This window comes from Bombus flavifrons, chromosome 3 (genome assembly GCF_040668555.2).
Source record: "Bombus flavifrons isolate JBK064 chromosome 3, iyBomFlav1_principal, whole genome shotgun sequence".
NCBI lineage: Eukaryota > Metazoa > Arthropoda > Insecta > Hymenoptera > Apidae > Bombus > Bombus flavifrons.
In genome coordinates this window covers 12,620,587-12,643,630 of record NC_138444.1, presented here as the reverse complement: position 1 = coordinate 12,643,630, position 23,044 = coordinate 12,620,587, and the positions used below count along the sequence as shown (strand labels likewise).

At 36.9% G+C, this 23,044-nt stretch overlaps 1 protein-coding gene across 1 annotated transcript in view; it reads left to right on the top strand.

Moving 5' to 3' along the window:
* The window catches only part of LOC138178234 (uncharacterized), a 59,650-nt gene that overhangs the window by 18,532 nt on the left and 18,074 nt on the right, over positions 1–23,044 (top strand). The gene's annotated exons all lie outside the window — the stretch shown is intronic.

Here is a 23,044-nt window from a genome sequence, read left to right as displayed (position 1 = left end):
TTTCCATTTAATGGAAAGTGCAACTGCGAAATGATCAAAGCACGACGATTATAACGTTCAAAATGTCTCCATAAGACGAGAATTAAAGATTTTAAAGACAGAAAGGTGTATTGGTTGTTAAAACGGGAAATGCCCACTCTGTCAGTTGGACGAAGTTGCTAAGTCGAACGCTGGGTGAAGCGGTGGTCGTTTGTCCACGATTTGACCACATTTGTCGAATTAACATTTTCCTTTGTTTATCTTTAAAAAGAGAAAAAGTTGTCACCAAACGAAAATGAAAAATATTTGACCCGGGTGTTACCCCATGAAGCTTCTCTTTGATTTTTAAGTGGGTTAAGATTTGTCCAGGTTTGTACGAATTTTCTTTTGTCGAATTTTCGTTTGTCAGATGAAAATTAATAAAAGAGCTGACAATTTTTATTTGCAGAGTAGCAGAACGAAAATTCTTCGTAGACAAATGTGGTTAAATCGTGGCCGGTCGTGTGGCATTTAAAAGTCAACGGAGAAGTTCATAGGGCACCGATATGAAACTTTTTTCAACTTTCACTTGGTGATTTTTTTTTTTTTTTTTTTTGAAGAGTGGACAAACAAAGATTACGATTGGACAAAGCAGTATCGTAGAGTAATAGTAGTAGTAGTAGTAGTAGTAAAGTACTGTTTGGCTTTTGTACAAATTTACACTTGGGGGTTGACAACTTCACCTAGCTCGCTCTGCACACTGCAACGAAAGACAAATGAAAATGATCGACATTTCATTAATTATTCTTTCTAGGACGTCCAACAATACGTAACGCGTGAACTTCATTTTATACGGTTGAATTCATCGAATGTTATTCTTTTCCTAGTGGACGAAAATGTCGAAAGTTAATTTTTTCGTACTATATTGATAACAGTCGTGCAGCTTTTTTCGATTACGTCGCTGCTTTTGTCAGTTACAATTCTATTTTGTAAAATTGTACTTCTGTTCCATCGCTTGTCCTTTCATTGTTCTTTCGTCTGCTATTCTATATATAGGGTGGTTGGTAACTGGTGGTACAAGCGGAAAGGGGGTGATTCTACGTGAAAAAAGAAGTCGAAAATATAGAATAAAAATTTTTCGTTTGAGGCTTAGTTTTCGAGAAAATCGACTTTGAATTTTCGCTCGGTACGCGTGCGGTACGTTATAACGGATCTCACTGTAGATCGTTGTCTCGATGGAAAAATTAAAAAAAAAATTTTATTCTATATTTTCGACTTCTTTTTGCGCGTAGAATCACCCCCTTTCCGCTTGTACCACCAGTCACCAACCACCCTGTATACTTGATAAATTTTCAAGGTCGATTTTCTCGAAAAATGAACCTTCACCGACAAAATTTTACTCCATATTTTGTTCTAATGTTCTGTCGCACCCTGTATATATTATCATCATACATCCATAACATTACACCTGTTGGGTTGGCAACTAAGTGATTGCGGATTTTGTCGATACCATCTATTGACAAAATCCGCAATCACTTAGTTGCCAACCCAATATTAACCAGTTAGCCGCGGAATTTAGTTTTAGACATTTCTCATGGGCTTAGACCATGCATCTGTGTATGCACAGTTAAATAAATCGTCCTGCTATGTCAGATTAGGTTAACCCTATTGTTAGGTTAGGTTGAGTGGGTAAACAGATACAAATGGCGACGAGTGAAACACGGCGAGATAAAGTTTTTGTCCGACGCGTATACTCGCGAAACGCAATTAACTGGTTGAAAGACGATAATAATTGTAGCGTTGGAGAACGATCGTTTTCTATAGGTTTTCTCTTTCGAATCTGCTGTTTCACTTAGATCGGCTTGGATAGGCGTGGATAGGATTAATTATTTGACCAAGCTGCAAAAATCAGGATTTATCGAGCATAGTGTGGCGCTTTAATAAACAGCGAGGAAAGCGAGTCCTTGCTTTCTCACCGGTTTTGCACGAACGCAAGCGTGACCGGCCGTTTTGCATTAGAAGCTTTCGCTTTCAGAAACATATACATTACGAGTTATTATAGAGACACGACTATAGCAAGAACCGTGTGTGTCGAGACGCGGCAAATTATATACTTTTGCTTTAGGCTTTTATGCGTTTCTCTCCGGTGTTGGGTCTTGCCAGATGTTGGAGCGATTTTTGCGAACGCTGCCTCTTTCATAGATCCATCGATCGCCTGTAATAGAAAGCCACATGACATTAACGGATGAACATATTCTATTTATAGTCGCAGCTGATAGTCAATGATACACCAATAATAGTTTCTTTTAATATTGTTAGCACCAGTGTTGTTCAGATCAATGTCTAAAAGTCACCTTTACGTTTCTAAGAAGACCTTACTACTTTCTATCTTTGTATCGGTATTCTTGTCATTTGTTTCCTGTAAAGGATCGATCGCCAAACTTTGTAACGAGAAGAGGAGACGCGTATCGATTCGATTAGACATCGTTCAGAGACATTGTTTTTACTTGCAGATGTATTTGTATCTGTGTATGCATATTTACATCAATCGTCGTGCTAAGTCAGGTTAGGTTAACCGTATTGTTGGGCTAGGTTAAATCTAAAGGGTCGTCAAACTTTGTAACGAGAAGAGGAAACGCGTATCGATTCGATTAGACATCGTTCAGAGACATTGTTTTTATTTGTAAATGGATTTGTATCTGTGTATGCACAGTTACATCAATCGTCGTGCTAAGTCAGGTTAGGTTAACCGTATTGTTGGGCTAGGTTAAATCTAAAGGATCGTCAAACTTTGTAACGAGAAGAGGAAACGCGTATCGATTCGATTAGACATCGTTCAGAGACATTGTTTTTACTTGCAGATGTATTTGTATCTGTGTATGCATATTTACATCAATCGTCGTGCTAAGTCAGGTTAGGTTAACCGTATTGTTGGGTTAGGTTAAATCTAAAGGATCGTCAAACTTTGTAACGAGAAGAGGAAACGCGTATCGATTCGATTAGACATCGTTCAGAGACATTGTTATTATTTGCAAATGGATTTATATCTGTGTATGCACAGTTACATCAATCGTCGTGCTAAGTCAGGTTAGGTTAACCGTATTGTTGGGCTAGGTTAAATCTAAAGGATCGTCAAACTTTGTAACGAGAAGAGGAAACGCGTATCGATTCGATTAGACATCGTTCAAAGACATTGTTATTATTTGCAAATGGATTTATATCTGTGTATGCACAGTTACATCAATCATCGTGCTAAGTCAGGTTAGGTTAATCCTATTGTTGGGTTAGGTTAAACGTAGTCCGGATGATCGATTGCTGTTTCTATATTTCTCGCAATAATTTTGTATTTTTAATGACATTCTTTGGACGGTGTTACGTCGATGTATGGACCAATAGTTTGAGGTTATAACTCCGTTACCAGTGCAGTTACAAAAGAGTGTCAAAGGAGAAAGACGAACGCTTCGAAGAGTACGTAGGACGTCCGTAGGAGCGTGATTTTTTAAGAAGTATAATGTGGTGCATATGAGATGGACGATTGTATCATTTCTCTTAAATGCAAATGCATATTTTTTTTACACGTAGATAGATTCCTGCCGTCATTATACGCAAAAAGATATCGGGCTATAAAAGATATACGGTGGCAAAAAAATGATTAGTCGTCGAGGTATTTCAAAAGATATGTCCTTATTAAAGAAGATGCTCAAAAGCTTCTCCGTTATATCGTAAGCATCTCAAACAACGCTGTACGATTGTTCTCGTAACCGGGTTAATCAGTATTATCCATTGTTTTAATTTTCCAATAGAATTTAAAGGATCTAAATAAATCCTATTTTTTAAGTAACGAATAAATACATAGACTTTTTTGTCATGAGCGGACAGATCAAAGACGACAGTTACGAAAATCCCACGAGCGTCTTTTTTTTTAATTTAAGCATCTTCCTTTATAAAGGCGTATTTATCTTCTTTTTAATATCTCGTCGACTAGTAATTTTTTTTACCATTGCATCCTTGATGCTTTTTTACGTCGTGGATCGACTAGAGGAAAATCTACCTGTGTAAAAAAAATATGCATATTCATTTAAAAAAGTAATGCACTAGTTGATTGCACGTGCATTGTACGGCTACAGAAGCGTGGTCGTGCGGACATAGTACTCTTTGAACCATTCGACTTTTCTCTGTGATATTTTTTCGTGACTGCACTGGCAACGGAGTTGCAACCGGAAACTATTACGTGACCCATCCTGTATATATCAAAAATTCCCAATATGGAAGCATCAAATTTATTTATACACGTGTTGTATAATCGCGTCATTTTAGGAGTACGTTAGGAGTACGATTAGGAGTACGTATGTTTGGACAGATGTGTGAAAAAACGAAGCCTATCTAAGGAAAAAAAAAAAAAGGTTTGTCTGAAACGTTGACTTTGCACGTGGAAATTGATCGATTTGAGCATGGTAATTGATTTGTCACTTCTAAATTGATTGATTTGAGTGTAGTAATTGATTTGGAACTTGCAAATTGATGGATTTGAGCTTAGTAATTAATTTGGGAGTTCTAGATTGATTGATTTGAGTTGAGTAATTGATTTGGCAGTCGTAAATTTATTGATTGCGGCTTATTAATTTGTTTGAGCTTGTTAATCCATTTGGTACTTTTGAATTGATAGATTTGAATATAATAATTGATTCGGCACCTATAAGTTGATCTATTTAAGCTTATTAATTGATTTGTGAGTCGTGAGTTGATTGATTTGAGCTTATTAATTCGTTTGAGCTTGTTAATCCATTTGGTACTTTTGAATTGATAGATTTGAGTACAATAATTGATTCGGCGCCTATAAACTGATTGATTCGAGCTTATTAATTGATTCGACACCTATAAATTGATCTATTTAAGCTAATTGATTGATTTGAGCTTATTAATTCGTTTGAGCTCGTTAATTCGTTTGGTACTTTTGAATTGATAGATTTGAGTATAATAATTGACTCGGCATTTATAAATCGATTGATTCGAGCTTGTTAATTGATTGGCCACATACAAATTGATCTATTTAAGCTTATTAATTGTTTTGTGGGTCGTGAATTGATTGATTTGAGTTTATTAATTGATACGACACCTACAAATTGATCTATTTAAGCTTATTAATTGATTCGGGATTCGTAAATTTATTGATTTGAGCTTATTAATTCTTTTGAGCTCGTTAATCCATTTGGTACTTTTGAATTGGTAGATTTCAGTATAATAATTGATTCGGCGCCTATAAATTTATTGATTTGAGCTTATCAATCGATTCGCCACTTGCAAATTGATTTGTTTCAGCTGACGAATTGATTTTGTAGTCATAAATTGATAGATTTGACCTTATTTGATCTGAGCTTATTAATTGATTCGTCACTTACAAATAACATTGGTTTGATCTTAATTGACCTGGCCAATTTGTGGCCAAACTGCCACAAATTAATTTCCTTTCGTTATTCGTTAGCAGATAAGAATATGCAGTTGGGTTCCTTAACATTTAAGAGACTCGTATAAAATATTGCTACCCACGAAAGGGAACATCATCAGCACGATCAATTAGTATTTCATCGTAGAGTGTTTGCGAGTCTTGTGATCAAGTGGCAGATAAAAATACATTCGTGTAGGGAGGGGGGGACAGCACAGAACGTTTGACAAAACGAGCAAAAGTACGGAGAACGGATGCACGGAGGAAACAATTAACAAACGTGGCGTCTCGTTAGTAACGGCCAGACGATTCGTTATTGTGACAACCAATTATTACCAGACTGTCCTCCTATTCGCTTTGTGTCGCACGGAACGAAGTTAAATTTGTTTTTAATTGCTTGGTTATCGCAAGGATGAAGCTCCCGTTAACGTTGCGGGACTTTCAGCTGGCCACTCCTTTGGATTTTTATCCGTACCTACATTAAACCAGCGTTCCATAGCTAACTGTACAGAGGATGACACGGAAAATTTCGAAGATTCGTGTCGCGATATACCGAGTGCGACCTGATAACACGTTCAAGCAGGCGTAAGGCGATTGCTCGTGCAAACATAGGAATCTAAAGCAATTTCTTCGCTCGTCCGCTTAGTCAGAAAATTAATTAGAAAATCTAGTTGCGCAATTTATCAACTATGCTTGAACGTGGCTATAGTCCGGGCTGGAGTAAATAATCGACCAGAGCTTGTTCTACCAGTGGAAATAAGTCGGAAACGTGGCTGAACCTCGATTTCCATCAGTTTTAATCGTTTGTCGAAATCAACGGCTAGGTAGATGATCAGCAGCGTTCACCGATCCCAATGAAATATTTTCAGCATGAGCATAAATCTTCAAAACGTATTTTTGAAGTTTTCGTTACAAGCTCGAACAAAGAAGTTGCAAAAAGTGGTCTTCGTCCATCGCGATTTCCATCGATTTCTAATTTTCTCCAAACTCTTTCCAGACGCGTCGTCCGGTAAGCTGATCCTTCTAACTTGCCCAAAAAATCGTTTGGTCCGATTCCGACAAAGTTATTTTATTTTAAAGGAAGACTCGTACGTCTGACTGTACGTACAGCCAACTGGCCTAAAGTTTCTCGCCAGTGACGTCGATCAGATTAGGTAGAAGTTACGGTGACAAATAACGTTAGATAGTCGATCGAATCACCAGCAAAGTTCTTTTCAAAGTGGAGAAAGTGGCGCAATCGCGGACCATTTATTTAGGTAATTCTTGTGTAACGTGTAAGTTCAGTTGGGAACAAATGATCAGAGAAAGTCTGGCATTACGTGCAAAGAGTGGGTTTAGGTTCTTTCGGGGATATCATTTTCATCTTCTAAAATAACATCCTGTCGATATTCGTTGTTAATCAGTGGCCGTACGAGTCTTCTTCGCTTACCTTGAAACTTCTTGAACTTTTCTATTGGCAACTAAGTGATTGCGGATTTTGTCATTAGGTAGTAATGACAGAACCCGCAGTCACTTAGTTGCCAAGCCAATATAAGTTTCTATTTCATGGAATTGTCCTGCGCGAGTTCTCCTGCTCGACTATTTTAAAGAAATTATTTACAGGTACAAAATAATATAATATAATATAAATATAACGATATAATAGTTAAGACAAAATAAAAGTTCGCGGGATACGTAAAAACTTACGCTCGCTATGCAACGCGTGCATCGAACGTGTAAAACTTTCGTGCAAAAGTATGCAAAATGAAAGTATCCAAACGAAGTATGCGTACTATAAATTAAGAAACATAGACTTTTAGATAGGAAGCATTTCCTCTATTTTTGCCTGTTAATGCATAAGATCTTTGTCGATATTCGTACATTTTTGCAAGTCTGAACGTTTAATAAACAACAAACATGAGTGTGGTATGTTCCTTACGGCGTTCAACGACTGAAATAATTTCAGCTTACACAAGTTTCGTTTCTCTGCTCGTATACAGGGTGGTTGGTAACTGGTGGTACAAGCGGAAAGCGGGTGATTCTACGCGAAAAAAGAAGTCGAAAATGTAGAATAACAATTTTTCGTTCGAGGCTTTGTTTTCGAGAAAATCGACTTTGAATTTTAGCTCGGTACGCGTGCACTTTATCGCGTCTCGTTATAACGGATCTCACTGTAGATCGTTGTCTCGATGGAAAACAAAAACAAACAGATTAAAAACAAAAGAAAAATTTTATTCTGTATTTTCGACTTCTTTTTTCGCGTAGAATCATCCCCCTTCAGCTTGTACCACCACTTACCAACCACCCTGTATATCGTAAATAGCAAACTTCACGTAAACATGGAATTATAAAAATCTATTAGGTTGGCAACTAAGCGATCGCGGTATTTGTTATTACCACCTAATGACAAAACCCGCGATCAGTTAGTTGCCAACCCATTAGTTCGAAGAACCTAGCGAGTGTCGCGTGGTATTTGTGGTTCGCGTGATGTCGAAATCACGTCGTACGTATAAGCAGTAGATTATGCTAGGATTATCAATGCCGCGGAGTAGAAACGAGCGGCAGTTTCCGTCCGACCGAACGTCTCATTCTCCTTCGGCGTTTCAACGCCAGACGCAATTATTTCAACGGTTGCTGGTCGTCGAGCCGCGGACAAACTTCGAAAAGAAGGAATTTATTCGTAAGAAGTGGAATTATTTGTCAGCCGGAGATTCCTCTGCGAAGACCACGACGAAGCAGGGCGTAAGTTTTAATCCCCTTCAGACCGGTTTCCGACGATCGAGTTTATATTATCGCCCGTCCCTCCAGCACGTGCAAATCTCGTTACAGACTCTGGCAAATTGGATTAATTCGACTATGCGTTCGCCGCTCTAATTTGCAGTTACAGTTTATCGGGTTATATGCGTGCACCTGTCCGAACAATCTTCCTCCGTGGAAACTTTCAATCGTTCAACATCCTCGTTTCTCTATTCTTTCGTAAATATTCGATGTTGTTGTGTTGTGTTCGGCAACTAAGTGATCGCGGGTTTCGTCATTACCACCTAATGATAAAATCCGCAATCACTTGGTTGCCATCCGATATATCGACGCTTTGCTCTCATCTTGCAACTGTTGGCGACGAGAGAACATTGACGAATTCGCTCTTACGTACTTGCCGCGGTATCCCATCAAAATATTGACTACCGATAAATGAAACGATAGAAAAAGTAACGGATGCTGTAAACGAAACGCGATGAAGGTGTTTTTACGTTGCACGCTCGAGTAGTATTTTTATCGATGTATTAGATGTAACATCGATCGGTTGGAATGTTCGTTCGGATTTCGAAGGAATTTAATAAAATTAGAAATTTTGTTACCTCTGAACCGCGCAAATTGTCTTCGAACGTATCAGGCTAAGAAATGTCACTCAAAGTGTCTTTAAATATGCTCGTTCATTTTTAACGAAATATTATTTTTATTTTTTATTTATTTATTTTTAGTCCGTGCCTTTCGGCTTTGGTCCACTTCCTTTTTACATTTAATGCCTTACAACATATGTATTCTTATTCTAGCACTCATTCTGTCTTTGCCTTTCCTTCCTGTCGTTCCTTCTCCTCTTCTGCTACCCTTCTCTTCCCTATTATCACCTTCAGTTCTGCCCGTCCTTCTCCAGTCTCCTCTAGCACCTCTGCTATGCTCCTCGCTCCTCCTGTTATTTCGCATTCCTCTATTATATGCTTTAAGTCTTCCTCTCCTTTCTTGCATAATCTGCATCTTCTTTCTTCCTCCTCTTTCCAGCGTTCCCTTGCCCTGGTTTCGTTGCCACATCTGAATCACGCTACCATACTTTTGTCCTTCAATTTCATCTTTCCTTCCGGATACTTTGGTAGCCCTTCTTTCGCTATGTTCCTGTAATATCTGTTGGATTCCCTTATCCTTTTCTCCCTCTCCTCTGTTTCTCTTTTCCCTCTTTCTTCCATGATTTGGTTCGCTGTTATCCTTTCTTGTCTATTTCCTGCCTCCACTTGTGTCCTTCCCTCTCTCGCCCCCTCTAACCTCATCTTTCTTTTCCTTGCTCTTTTCCCTTCTTGGCCCTTTCGCCAATATTTTTAACGAAATATTACGCGCTTGTTAAATGCTGCTAGGCAAGTTCGTTCGGATTTTTAAGTCTTTGGCTGATTAGAAAATCCTATGGAAAAGTTTCTCGCCGAGATACCCGACAGGTTCTGCAAGGAGTCGAATGTTCAAGTTGCGCGAAAGAGGGCGAAAGGTCGTGGCATCTACATAATTCGATAAAAGTGTACCGAATCGAAATGTAAATCGAAACGAGCTAAATAAAGATCGCTGTAATTCTGATCTCTATAGTATTGGTATCATTGCATGGAATATTTCGGGTAGGTTTAAATACCTGTTGACTGTCCTGTCTTCGGGGGCACGGTCGAAGAGCGTAGAAAAGACTGCGAGTGCTGAGAAACGAGCTTTTCAGGAGGAAAAGGAAGCTTATGCATCGACGCAGTCGAAATTCGTAAAAAAGAAAATATCATCTCTCAGTCGCAGAGAAAATTCGATGATAAATCATGCAGAAGTAATATTTCTCAATTTGTCTTGGTTAAAAGAATTCGCTGTTTGTCTTCGAAAAACTTTTATACGCTTTATACGACAACGACAGGTTTGCGAGCGAAGCTCGAGCTTGCACGATTTTTCCTTACACGCTGTTAAGTGTTTTACGCCGTTGCCTATTAATTATGTTAGTTACTTGTCAAGACAGATGGTACCCCGCTGGGGGTAACCACCCACATGATAATCAAACAGCTAAAAAATTCTACCAAATATCCAAATTGGACAAATTGTAAATGTGAAATATTAAATAAAAAAAAAAAAAAACTTGTCGAGATATTACGGTGTCCCATACGGTTGTCCTACTATTTTCATCTTCTGTTCTACTATTTGTACTTTTACTGCGAATTTTTGTGCAACTTTATTGTTCTGAGAATAACAATTAAGAGAATTGAAATTACATTGAAAATTGTTTTGCCTACCAGGTGCTATAGCAAGCGCTATAATTTGGATATTATCAGAGGAATGTCGCCACAGATTAGGTAACTAAGTTCCAAGGATTTAGGTTTCAGGTAGTAAACTTCGATTTACACGGTTGACATTCGTAAGCTCGATGTTCTGCAACGAGCGTTATTATTGAAATCCAAAAAGAAATGGACGAAGAGAATAAATGATAATAATAAAGAATACTTTATTTACTTTGGATATCTTTTTCATATAATGTGCATTCGAATCTCTTGTAAAGCCATACAAATCTGAGCGATTATAGTTCGATGGATAGATAATTATGGTAGTTCGATTGGCAAACGAACGATCGCGATTGAAAACTTTTTCCATAAAACATCTTACGTCATAACAAGTAAAAAAGTAAAAGAGAAAGAAAAAAAAAAAGAAATAAAGGAAAAGGAAGAAGGAAAAATGCGATCGCTTAACGAGTGAAAGCACGAAACACGTGGCGCGTACTGGCCGACTCCAGGAAAGAAAACGGTCGGTTAGTGAACCAAAACGAATTTCAGTAGTACTAGCGAGAGAGACGAAACGAATGGCGCGAAAGTGAAAAGAAATATTTATCACGCACGTACATCTAGATTTAATTGATTTGAAGTCGAATGAATCCGTGTCTTGAATTCTTATCCTGTAGAGGACAGAGTAACAGGATGACTTAAGAAAATCGTTTCTCGAATTATACAGGGTGGTTGGTAACTGGTGGTACAAGCTGAAAGGGGGTGATTCTACGCGAAAAAAGAAGTCGAAAATATAGAATAACAATTTTTCGTTCGAGGCTTTGTTTTCGAGAAAATCGACTTTGAATTTTCGCTGGGTACGCGTGCACTTTATCGCGTCTCGTTATAACGGATCTCACTGTAGATCGTTGTCTCGATGGAAAAATTAAAAAAAAAATTTTATTCTATATTTTCGACTTCTTTTTTCGCGTAGAATCACCCCCTTTCCGCTTACACCACCAGTTACCAACCACCCTGTATATAAGTTCGCAATATCTTTGAAATTTTCATACACGAGCAGTGAACGTGGTAAATAGCGCAAAATGTGAGCAACGATGTGATATAAAGTGTTATTCTTCTTATTATTATAGTTATCTTTGTTATTATTATATGGTAGAGAAAACCGGGGCAAAAGGTAGTAGAAATAAACAATTGAAAATCATCGTTGTGAATAATTTTAACTCTAATTCTCGAGAATATTTCCTTCTTCTTTGATATGACGAATTCCATGAAATTAAGGTTAGGACAGCTTTTAGAATTAATCGGTCTTCGACCATGTTATACTGATGGCTTTGGGTTGGCAACTAAGTGATTGCGGATTTGTCCATTAGGTGGTATTGACAAAATCCGCAATCACTTAGTTGCCAACCAATAGGTAGAATGTCGAGAGGATTTAACGCGCCCCAAAAGAAAAAGAAGGTTGCCACTAAAATAAAAAAAAAAAAGATAATAGAACCGCAAAATGCACATGCACTTTTGCATTCGTCGAGAAGATATTTTCGTGAATATGTAGTTCACTTTGAATCATTGATAATATTTTTTCCTTATACTTTACCAGAAAAATGGTAGTAACAACGGGAACACCCTGTATATAACGAACAACGCGACTTTTCAACAGCGTAAAGTACTTTTTCCTAAAGAAAATACGCTTTAAAATTATCATACCAACTACTCCTTGCGCGAGGAAGTTTCTGTTAATCTTTAATTGGAATGTACGACACGAATGTCATACACTTATTGTTATTACTATCAATTAGCCTATCCCCTGCTATTACTATTAATAAATGTACCTATATCCAAACTCTGATTACTATTAATTATTTAATTTATTATTGTTGCATCCGATTGCGTGGCTCGTTACGAAACACACACACACACACACACACACACACACACAGATGTCCTATGTATTTTCATTCTGAGGCGTGCCGCCGATTCGCTCGCTCTCTTCAAATTACATGCTTATGTCCCACTGTATTACCAGCCATAATTATTCGAACAATACAGCTTTAATACTTGGCTCGTGCCATAGAAGTTAAATAATGGTTCGTTGCCACTGTTAAAACCTATATACGAACCTTTCTTCGAACAAAGAATATCGTCCTCTGATTGTATCGCTGGTTAGAAATTGTGTGTGTTTACGTGTCTCAAATTTCAATTATTCAAGCGATGTCCAACGACCTTTCAAGTCGTACGAATAATCATGAGCAACAGTGTCTATGCACGGCTGGTCACGGAACTATTCGGACGTATTAGAGGCGCGTGTGTATTTCATGTTAGTTTAAAGCGATATAATAAGATAAGAAGTTGAAATTTGTTCTCGTCGAAATTGATATTTTTTCTACGTTCCATTCGACGATCATATTCGTGGGAATAGTCGATAAAAAAAAAAAATGAAATAGGATACGACAACGAACGATTATATTCTGGGTATGGAATTGGAAATTTCAGAAATGCTCAATAAACGTTTATTATTCGATTCTGTAATGTTAGATTTATAAAAGAAATATTACTATTATTATTATTTTCTGTTTATCGTAGTCCGGCTTAAAGCCTGGTGCAATATCTGTTAGCAGTACGCGTAAAGGTATAATTTTCGGCGTAATATAATAAATTATAGCAGAACATAACACGATGTATAGCTAGCTAACATAGCATGGAACAACATAATGTAACGTGATACGTAGCATAGATAACACGATACAATATATCGTAGCGTAGGTACAGCGTGTTTCAAATTTTACTTCAGCGTTCTAGTTTCTATAACTGTCAATCTTATCCGTTTCCTGACGTTTCTCTGCTTCTAATTCGACTTGATATTCTTTCTGATATAGTACTCCTCCGGACAGAATGCCCTTAGTTTCTAATTCATTTAATTTTTAATATCTCTGTGAGCTTCGCTATACGTAGATTTTAATTTTATCCTGTTAAATTAATTTTTCAGTAATTTCTTCCCTAATATTCCCCACCGGGTTTCTTCCCGTTCTATTCTTCGCAGCGTATCGTTGATTTCGTGATCGCGGTGATGTAATTTGCTTCTCACTTGTGAGAGGCAATTTCTCCTGACGGCTGGCTAATTTGAAAATAAAATACGACATATGCATAGCGAACGATTTATACTTTGAAAGTTAAGCACCGAACGTTCAGCCAGATATTCGCCAATTAATATTTACTATTCTATCCTGTAATGACGTTTACCTTATGATCCTACGCGATCGAAGTAATTCGCTTCTCAGCTATGCGACCCAATTTTTCCTCGCGTCTCTGGTTAACCGGAAAATAAAATATAGAACGTGCATGTAGAACGACTGTACGTGTACCTTGAAAATCAAGCGTAAAACATTCGGCCAGATAATGTCAATGAATATTTATTATGCTATCCTATAATCGTTTGGAAATAAAACGGAATGTGTAACGAGCAATTATTAACAAGGCGAATGTAATTGAATATAAAACATTGGCGCAGGTATTTTCGCACGACCAACTGCATGTTATACGATTTCAGACGAGATTCCACGAGATTCTCACGATTCCGCTTGGCTACAGATAAATATGTATGCAATTATCATCGGTCGATTATTCGTTACGGAAGGATGTTCATTGAATCGAGTGAATGGCAAAGCACTTCTTTCACGTTGAAACAACTCGGCGGCCCCTCCGAGTGAACGTCTCTCGAGGTAGTAAATAAAATCGTTCCGCTATCGAGACAACCTTTCTACGTGCACGCTTTTTTAACCACGTAAATCGCACCGTTTCTTTTCCCTGTCGGACTTTTTAACAACTTCTTACCGGACGACCTTAGCCATTCGATTCGATATCGATCGACAGATGCTTGAGTGGACGGTATAGGATTTGAAACCTGTTCTACTTGATCGACCAGTAGGATGCCTGGCTGTGATATTATGCAATCTGCTAGAGCAAACAATTCACGATCGTCGTTTTTTCTTCGCTGTCGTTGTAAAACAAATCTCGTGTGAGGGACAGTTGAGAATCGCTTGAACGTACGGTAGAGCTTGCTCGTTCGTCTGGATTCATCGGTTCCGTATAACGCAAATTCATAGGCTCTGTCCGCCTATTTATGATTTGTTATTCATTTAACAGAAGTTGAATTCTGAAGACAGAAACACGTGCAACCGAATTAACGGAGATTTCGTTCCAGTAAATGGAATTCGGGTGTACAACTTCTTTAATTTCATTTACCGCGATACAAATAGGAAATCGGTGCGCGTGAACGCCGTGTTCAATCGGAATGAATCGTCGGACGATAGAAAGAAACGCGAAGTAGAATCGAAGTTTCGCTTACGAAATATTATTCCCCGCTTTTCCATAGTTTACAGAGTTTTGCGTGCTACGCGCGTTCTCCTACCTCTGCGCGCTTTTTAATTTCCTGCAAATGTGTCGAGTTTCGCTGTTAATCGTAAACGAAAATATACAAAATTAATGAAAAATATATACAAAATATATAAATAAGCAGTAATTCAGAATTACATAAAATATATAAAATCGTAAATGAAAGTATATACCGGATGGTTGGTAACTGGTGGTACAAGCGGAAAGGGGGTGATTCTACGCGAAAAAAGAAGTCGAAAATATAGAATACAAATTTTTCGTCTGAGGCTTTGTTTTCGAGAAAATCGACTTTGAATTTTCGCTCGGTACGCGTGCACTTTATCGCGTCTCGTTATAACGGATCTCACTGTAGATCGTTGTCTCGATGGAAAAATTAAAAAAAAAAATTAAAAAAGATTGTTATTTTATATTTTCTATATAAATATCAATAACAAAATACGTCCGATGTTAGTAAGAAATCCAATCTTTGCACAATGATATTGCGTTGTGACAGAAGCAGAAAAGAATAGCATTATCGAACCGGGGCAAATTGACACGATAAACAACAGATACGAACGATAATTAATTATCATCCTCCGACCAGTACTATGATAAATAGCATAGTGATATTCGTAATAACGCGTTCTTATATATTTTACTGTGGGAGCTGCGATAGATTGAAATATATTGCGCTATAAATTGGAGTGGGCAAAGCAATTAGGGCAAGGAAGGAGGAAGGAGCAAGGGGAATGTATAGAGGAAAGTTGGACTGAGAAATCAGTTGAGGAAATACGATAACAAAGAAGATATGGGGCAATATGTAAGATGTAGATTTATGTAGATAGATAATAATATAAATTATAAGGATAGACGTGGTTAATTGTACGAACAGCTGATAGAGTTTAGATTAATTTATGATCGTTGTTCTGGTTTATTTTCTGTTTGTTTTGTTCACGCGTAAGAGCATATTTTGTGTAAGTTCGTTTTCTTGTAGTATACATACTGCACCATAAAATTTCATTTTCGCAAAATATTACATCGTATTCTTTATCGTAGTACATGTTACAATTTTTCAATTATACGCTGTATATTGTTGGATCGTTTACATTCACTTTAATCTCACTTTTCGTCGTTTCTTATCGTTAAACGTTGCTTAGCTTAAGTTCACGTAGCTAAGTGTCTCTATTTATCTTTACTTTCTACTTATTTCTATTTGTCTTTCAATTTTACTTAATTTACTTAATCAGATAAATTACTTAACACTTAAATACTTAACACTCACGTTATAACATTTGCTTAAATATTATTTTGTTATTGTTATAATTAAGCAAGTACGCTATAATTAAGTAAACCTACACTATACAACCCATTAAAGCTTCTTGCATTAATCGAAAATGTTATAAAATAATACCCATTTGTAATAGTTGCTATAATCTGTCGCTTAGATTCGCAGCTACTTAATACTGTATGTGTTCTTAAGCAAATGTGTACTTAAGCAAATGACTGTTCGGTGTAGTCCTGTGTCCCTGAGCTTCTCTTATTCGTTTCTGCACAATGCTCATATTTTCACTGTTTCTTGTACGTAATGAAGTAGTCTTCTTGCATCGTCTTCAGTTTATACTGCCACCGTCTCTTCCACTGTTTCTCTTCTCTTCAAACGCGCTGCTCATTTTCTTTCATATAAAACACGTTCCAGTAATATGTGTTCTGTGTTGTCTTCTTTCTACCTCTTGCACAATACGCGTAATTCCTTTTTCTCTATTTTTTGGTTGTCGTCTTAAAATATTGTACCTGTGCACTTTTGCTCCGGCGATAGATCCCTGATCAGTAAAAAATTATGAAACTCGGTGCAGAGGTAAAAAATGTACATATGTTTGTATCACGCAATTTTTGCTTGCCGATCCGGGTTTAAATTGAGCTACAAGAATCCGATTATTTTCCGATTTTCCCTTACAACTCGCTGTAACGTCGATCTTTTACCAACTGTTAGTCCTAACTGAAAGAAGTAACTTTTATCGGAAGATTCTTTTTAACGCGAGATCGGAAAATAAAGGGACCCCCGTGGGTCAATTTCACCCCGGCAGAGCGAAGTTATATCCTTTGCGTATCCTCGAAGCTGCATAATTTTCTGAATTTGCGCATCCTCCCTTGTACGTCGTTAACATCGCCGAAAATCTATTAGTCCAAGAAATTATATATTATACAGGGTGGTTGGTAACTGGTGGTACAAGCGGAAAGGGGGTGATTCTACGCGAAAAAAGAAGTCGAAAATATAGAATAGAAATTTTTCGTTTGAGGCTTCGTTTTCGAGAAAATCGACTTTGAATTTTCGCTCGGTACGCGTGCGGTACGTTATAACGGATCTCACTGTAGATCGTTGTCTCGATAGAAAAATTAAAAAAAGAATGTTTATTCTATATTTTCGACTTCTTTTTTCGCGTAGAATCACCCCCTTTCCGCTTGTACCACCAGTCACCAACCACCCTGTATAATTATAATTAAATAATAATAAGAAATTGAAGAAATTTAAGAGATTTGATAAAATCTCGTCTTATTTTAATAGTTCCAAAATATTTAGTTTATTTTTTATTATAATAACTATAAATTACAAAATATATAACAATTACAAATATTTAGTAAGCGATGACCGTGTGTGGCGGTGAACGTATAAACTCGCTCGCGTTCGTTGGGCAATTACGAGAATTGCTCGAGACGAGTAGGTTCTCAGGTGGGCGACGTTGTTTGTTCAGAAGCAACGATAAGTAGATTGTCCGGTTCACACTGTGTCGATGTCGACCTACATGTGGTACGTGAACTCCTGCGCAACAACTATCGTGACCTACATGACCGCGAACGTGTTAACGATCACTTGTTGCGAACGGAACTAATCTTTTCTTCGCGGCGAAAACGCGGAAGAGAAGTCGGAACGTTCGTGCCTGTAATACGGAGCATAGACCGCTCTTCCATCTTTATCTTCCTTGCATTTATTAGATTGGCGCTTGTGGTTCGCTCGAAGTTTAAATTTGCCGCGCCGATATCGCGCCTTCGATCTTGTCCCATCGTTGATTTTCAATTATATCAGAGAAGAAGAAATTTCCTATTGTAGAAATCGAAAGATTCGATGTTGGCAAGATTTATGATAAAAATATGACGCTCTATTATTCGTGCGATTTTCTTGGGCGAAAATTTGGAAAAAATACCACGAAGGTTTCCAGTAAAATTAGCATTTGAGGAAGCTTGACGTCTCCTACTTCATCCGAGAAATTTTTTAGCGCGTAAATCATATTAACGAGGTTTATAAACGAAGAAATTGTAAGAATTCCGCTGTAAGAGATTTTTGAGTTGCAAAATTATGCTTCAAAAGTCATCCTTACGAGTCTGGAATAATGAAACAAGATGGTCCCTGAAAAAATGAAAAATAAGAATAACTTGCATATGATTCGACAATTTCGATTAAATATACGATATGTTGGAAAAGGAATTAAACTTTTATCGTAGAAGGCGCTGTTTGATATGCACCGACCTAATATTCCGTTTTAAAAGAGCACTCGAAAGTCATCGACGAAGGAAATTTGAAATTTCAAATTAGCGGATAATAAAAGCAAGGATGAGACCTGGTTTTTACATTCGCGAAACTTGAATCTGAAACTTTGTACGATCTCGAAACTCACGAAGGAATGCTTACCTTTTTCTCCTCTTCTTTTTTCACCAAATATCTACCTTGCGACGAATCGAAATTTTAATAAACCTGTTTCTTGAAAATCAAATTATTTCTTTGTCGTCGTAAACGATCGTAAGAAATTCTCGCGATCCTATCGATTAGATCGACTTGAATTACGATCAAATTATACGTTGTAATTTGTCGAATGAAGATAAATTCTAGACAAAAAATTACCCTAGCAATCGACGTTGAAATAAATTAAGAAAAAAAAAAAAAAAAAAGAAATTCGTATCGTTGCAATATCCTTGTAAATTATTGCCATAAATCATAATTTACCTAGGCATTGAGAGTTGCCGATGATGAAGATAGTACAAACGTGGACAGAACTACGGAAAGGTTATTCAAGGGCGATTGCTCTATCGAGAAACGTGATTAACGAGCAATTAGAGAGCGTAGTGTCAATCGCTAAAATTAACCTTTGCCTCGATTGAAGCGGGCTATATACATACGTAGTTACCTGTTAACGAACGATAGAAAGAAAGACTCGATCTCGTCAGCCTAATCAGTTCATGGCCATTAGCCTGAGAAGTGGAAGCAACGCGGCTGTTCGATAATGCACGCCTCTGCGGTCTTCGACTGACACTCTAGCCACTCTAGAATAGTCTAGAACCTCTTTTTTCGTTCTTTTCATACCTTATCTTTCACAGATTTTTAATATTTTGTTATTAACTTAAAACAGCGATATATATTTTAATAAATAGATTTACATATATATGTATATATATATATACATAATAAATAATTATCGAATATTATATATTGCTTATATTATAAATACATAGAAAATGACGGACATTTATACAAAAAATGAGAATACATTTATATTCAAAGAAGATATACACACAATTATTCTTAAAATTAATGTTAAGATATGAAAGTTAATATGAATTACAAATATAGCGTGGAATAAATTATACAGGTAGATTATGAATATATAAATTATAGCGTAGAAATATATTCTACACGTTCCTGCGTCTCTCTACGTAAACAATCATAAAGTAGCACGAGGAAAATAAAACTTTGCTGTGAAATTTGAGAATTTGGACACGAAGGACGATCTTTCAGGTCACGTGTATATGTATGTATGTAAGTATATGTTTACGTATGCATGTATGTATCTGGAAGTTATTACGTGGCAACCTTCGATGCTCGAGCTTAAATTCGAGCCATTCGCGTAAAGCCCAGTGGAAGGTCAACCTTCCAGGCGAAATATGGAAAGTGAATCAAGTACGGCTGGAGGAAACGAGTTGGCGAGATGCGCTTACGTAACACAAATTATTGCCAGCCAGCTCGACGTTGTGTGCATCGTTCAGGGAACCAATTTCCCTCGAGTTTAACCACGTTTCAGATAACAGATTCTTATACAAGGCGTTTTCAATGTTTCCCATCAAACTACATTTCAAGGAAGAAGAAATTTTATTTATTTAATTTAAATTCGTCAACGTTTACGTTTAGTTAAGTACGAATCCGGAGGAGAAGATTGAAAAAACGTAGAAGGATTAAGCTATTGTTATAATTTTTCTTTTTTATTTAATTGTTTACATTCACAATTTGTCCAGTTTTGACATTTGGTAGAATTTTTTAGCTGTTAGATTATCATGTGGGTGGCTACTCCCAGTGGGATACCATCTTCGTGTTTGTTAGGTTGTGTCCTTTGTGAGGTCTGCTGGGTGTTTCCTTTTCGGTCTTCTATCCATGTTTGAGGTGTCGATCGTTTCCACAGGCTAGCCGGTTTGGGTGTGTTTCTATTCTTTCTTTATATTTTCCTGCGTGTCTTCCAATTTCCTCTTTCAGCATTGGTATTCCCAGGTCCTTCCGTATATCCTCGTTTCTAACGTACCATGGGGCGTTTACTATTGTTCTAAGAATTTTAGCTTGTACTGTCTCTATTTTGTTTATATGTCTGATTGCTGTTGTCCCCTATAGTGATATTCCGTACGTCCAGATTGGTTTTATGATCGTTTTGTATATTTTTAATTTATTTTCTATGCTTAAGGGGGTATTCTGGTCTAGAGGCATGAATTTCGGGCGATTTTTGAAGCTCCGTACAAGCGAAACAACAAATATTTTTGCTATCCTTCTTTTTAGCATTTGTTTATTGATATTTCGAGATTACGTGAAAAATTCACTGAAAAAAACTCAATATTTAAACAGTTACGAGCTGGCAAAGTGGGTGCTGCCAAAAAAATGGGGTGTCGTGGCGTGCATGATATCAACCCTTCTGGTCATCCGAAACAAAAAGTGCGAACGGATTCTTAATTAGTACGGATGCCGCTATCGTCTGAACCTTGGAAAAGTCAATACAACATTTTTTCACAAAATGACGGCCGTTTGAAAAAAAATTTCTTATTTCGCACGTTTTTTTGACAATTCCGAACGTTTAAAAAATAGTAATATTAAAGATTTTGAGCTGAGCGTGGTCAGGACGATAGAGGAGTATACAAGGAATATTCAGACCAAATTTAAAATAAATCGGTTCGTTAGAACTTGAGATATCGTGCACGCCAACTCGAAAAAAGTAGTTTCGAGAAAAACGCGTTTAAAGTTTTGAGACAAGTTTACTCGTACAACGTCTACCGTCTACTATTCATTTGTTGCGGTCCGACCGGAGCAGATGCCGCGTCACAAAAATGGCTGTAACTCCTAAAATAATTGAAATTTTGAAAAATCCTTTTAAGGGCATATTCTTGAATGTCTAAACTTTGGAAATATGAAGAAAAAAATTTTTCGATTTTTTCAAATTTCTAGACCAGAATACCCCCTTAATTTGGATTTTCGACTTGTTAGCCAATGCATTTGTCTCCTTGTTGTCTGTATTTTGTCTATTATCGATTTAGTATGCTGTTTCCATGTGAGTTGTATTTCTAGGTGGAGTCCTAGGTATTTGACTTGCCTTGTTTGCGGTTCAGTAGGATGTTTGGTGGTGTCTGTTCGTTACAAGTGACATTAAAATTATCTTTCACGATAAATTATCTCGATGAACGTCACGTAAATATAGCTGGAGCAAATATAGTTGACCTTTCGTATTCTATAGCGCCAAGTCTCTTTTTTAACAATAAATTTCTTCGAGTAATTATTAATATCCGCACGACCATCCAATTTTTCATCATCGAGAAGGTAGCTTTTTCAGCGAGTTATTAGTATTTGTACGACTATCCGATTTTCCACCACTGGAAAAATTGGATTAAAATAAGAACAAACAACCCGTGATAACCATGCACGTACCGATATCCAATGGATGGGACGAATGAAATTGCACATTCTAATTAACGGCCAATGTCGTCTTGTTGGGAAACGAGAGCTTGTTAATTAATCAATTTCAAAATAGTAACAATAACGACCGAGCAACAAATATGGCAACTGGCAAACTTCATAAAGGGAAGCGTGAAGCGGAATTGAGAGCTTTCAACAAATAGAGAGAACAAAGAAGAACGAGCAGAAACGAGATACCAAACACTCACACGTACAAGATATATACAGTGAGTCAGTTATTCACCGACTACTGTCAGAAAATTCGGAGAGCAGTTTTTCCAAAAAAATGCTGCCCCGATACGAAGTTTAATCTTGCAGAGTATTTTATCTTCTTTAAAGTCATTGCGATCTGATCATCCGTTTTCCTTGATTTTCTCGTCGTATGCGCGTCGCAACGAGATAATTAAGGAAAGTTTGAGGAAAATCCACGAGGGAGTCACAGATCGACAGGCTCATCCATATTCCTATTAATAAACTTTCGCGCTTTCGAATATCAGATACAGAGAATTGACTGTTTCCTACTAATCTATGCGATGTGTATACCAGATAAAAATTATGTTAGGTTGCCTCAAAAGTTTCTTTTGTTTTATAATAATAGACGCAGGACATTTTTTGTTTTGTATTATTTTATCGAATCATGTATGATCCATTTTTCGTTCCAATAGAAGAAAATTTATTTTGATTTGCATGATCGATTTTGTTCTATCGGAACAATAGCGTTAAAGTAATATTACATAACGTTTTATTAGATACAAAATTTATTTAGAACAGAGTAACTATTTTATGTATCATATAATAACTTGAAATATCAACGAACAGCGCCCTATTCTCTTGTACTTCTCAAACAGGAATGAATTTGTTTTATTGCACATTCGTTCATTCGACACATACGCGATGCGCTCGTTTCATGGCGTTTTCCTTTTGTCTTCTTCTCTTTCGTTCCTCGCTCGTACAATACACATGTACATACGTCTATTTTCTGACAAATAGAATCACAAAAGACGAAATGTAACAAATATAATAAATAGAATATTATAAATAGAATATGATAAATAGGAAGAAAATGGATCGTACATAATCCAATAGAATAATATAAAACTATTATTTCCTTGTAAAAGAAACTTTCATAACACACGTATCACATAATCGGATAAACATAATTGAACGATGGATTAAGATTTAGCTTCAGGATATAAACCAAGATAAAAAGAAAATGTACATTGGCATAATGTACATTGCAATAGGCATAAGTGTCATAATACAAATAAACGAATATAAATACGATACGATAACAATTAATCAATTTCGCTTTCTCTTTTCAAC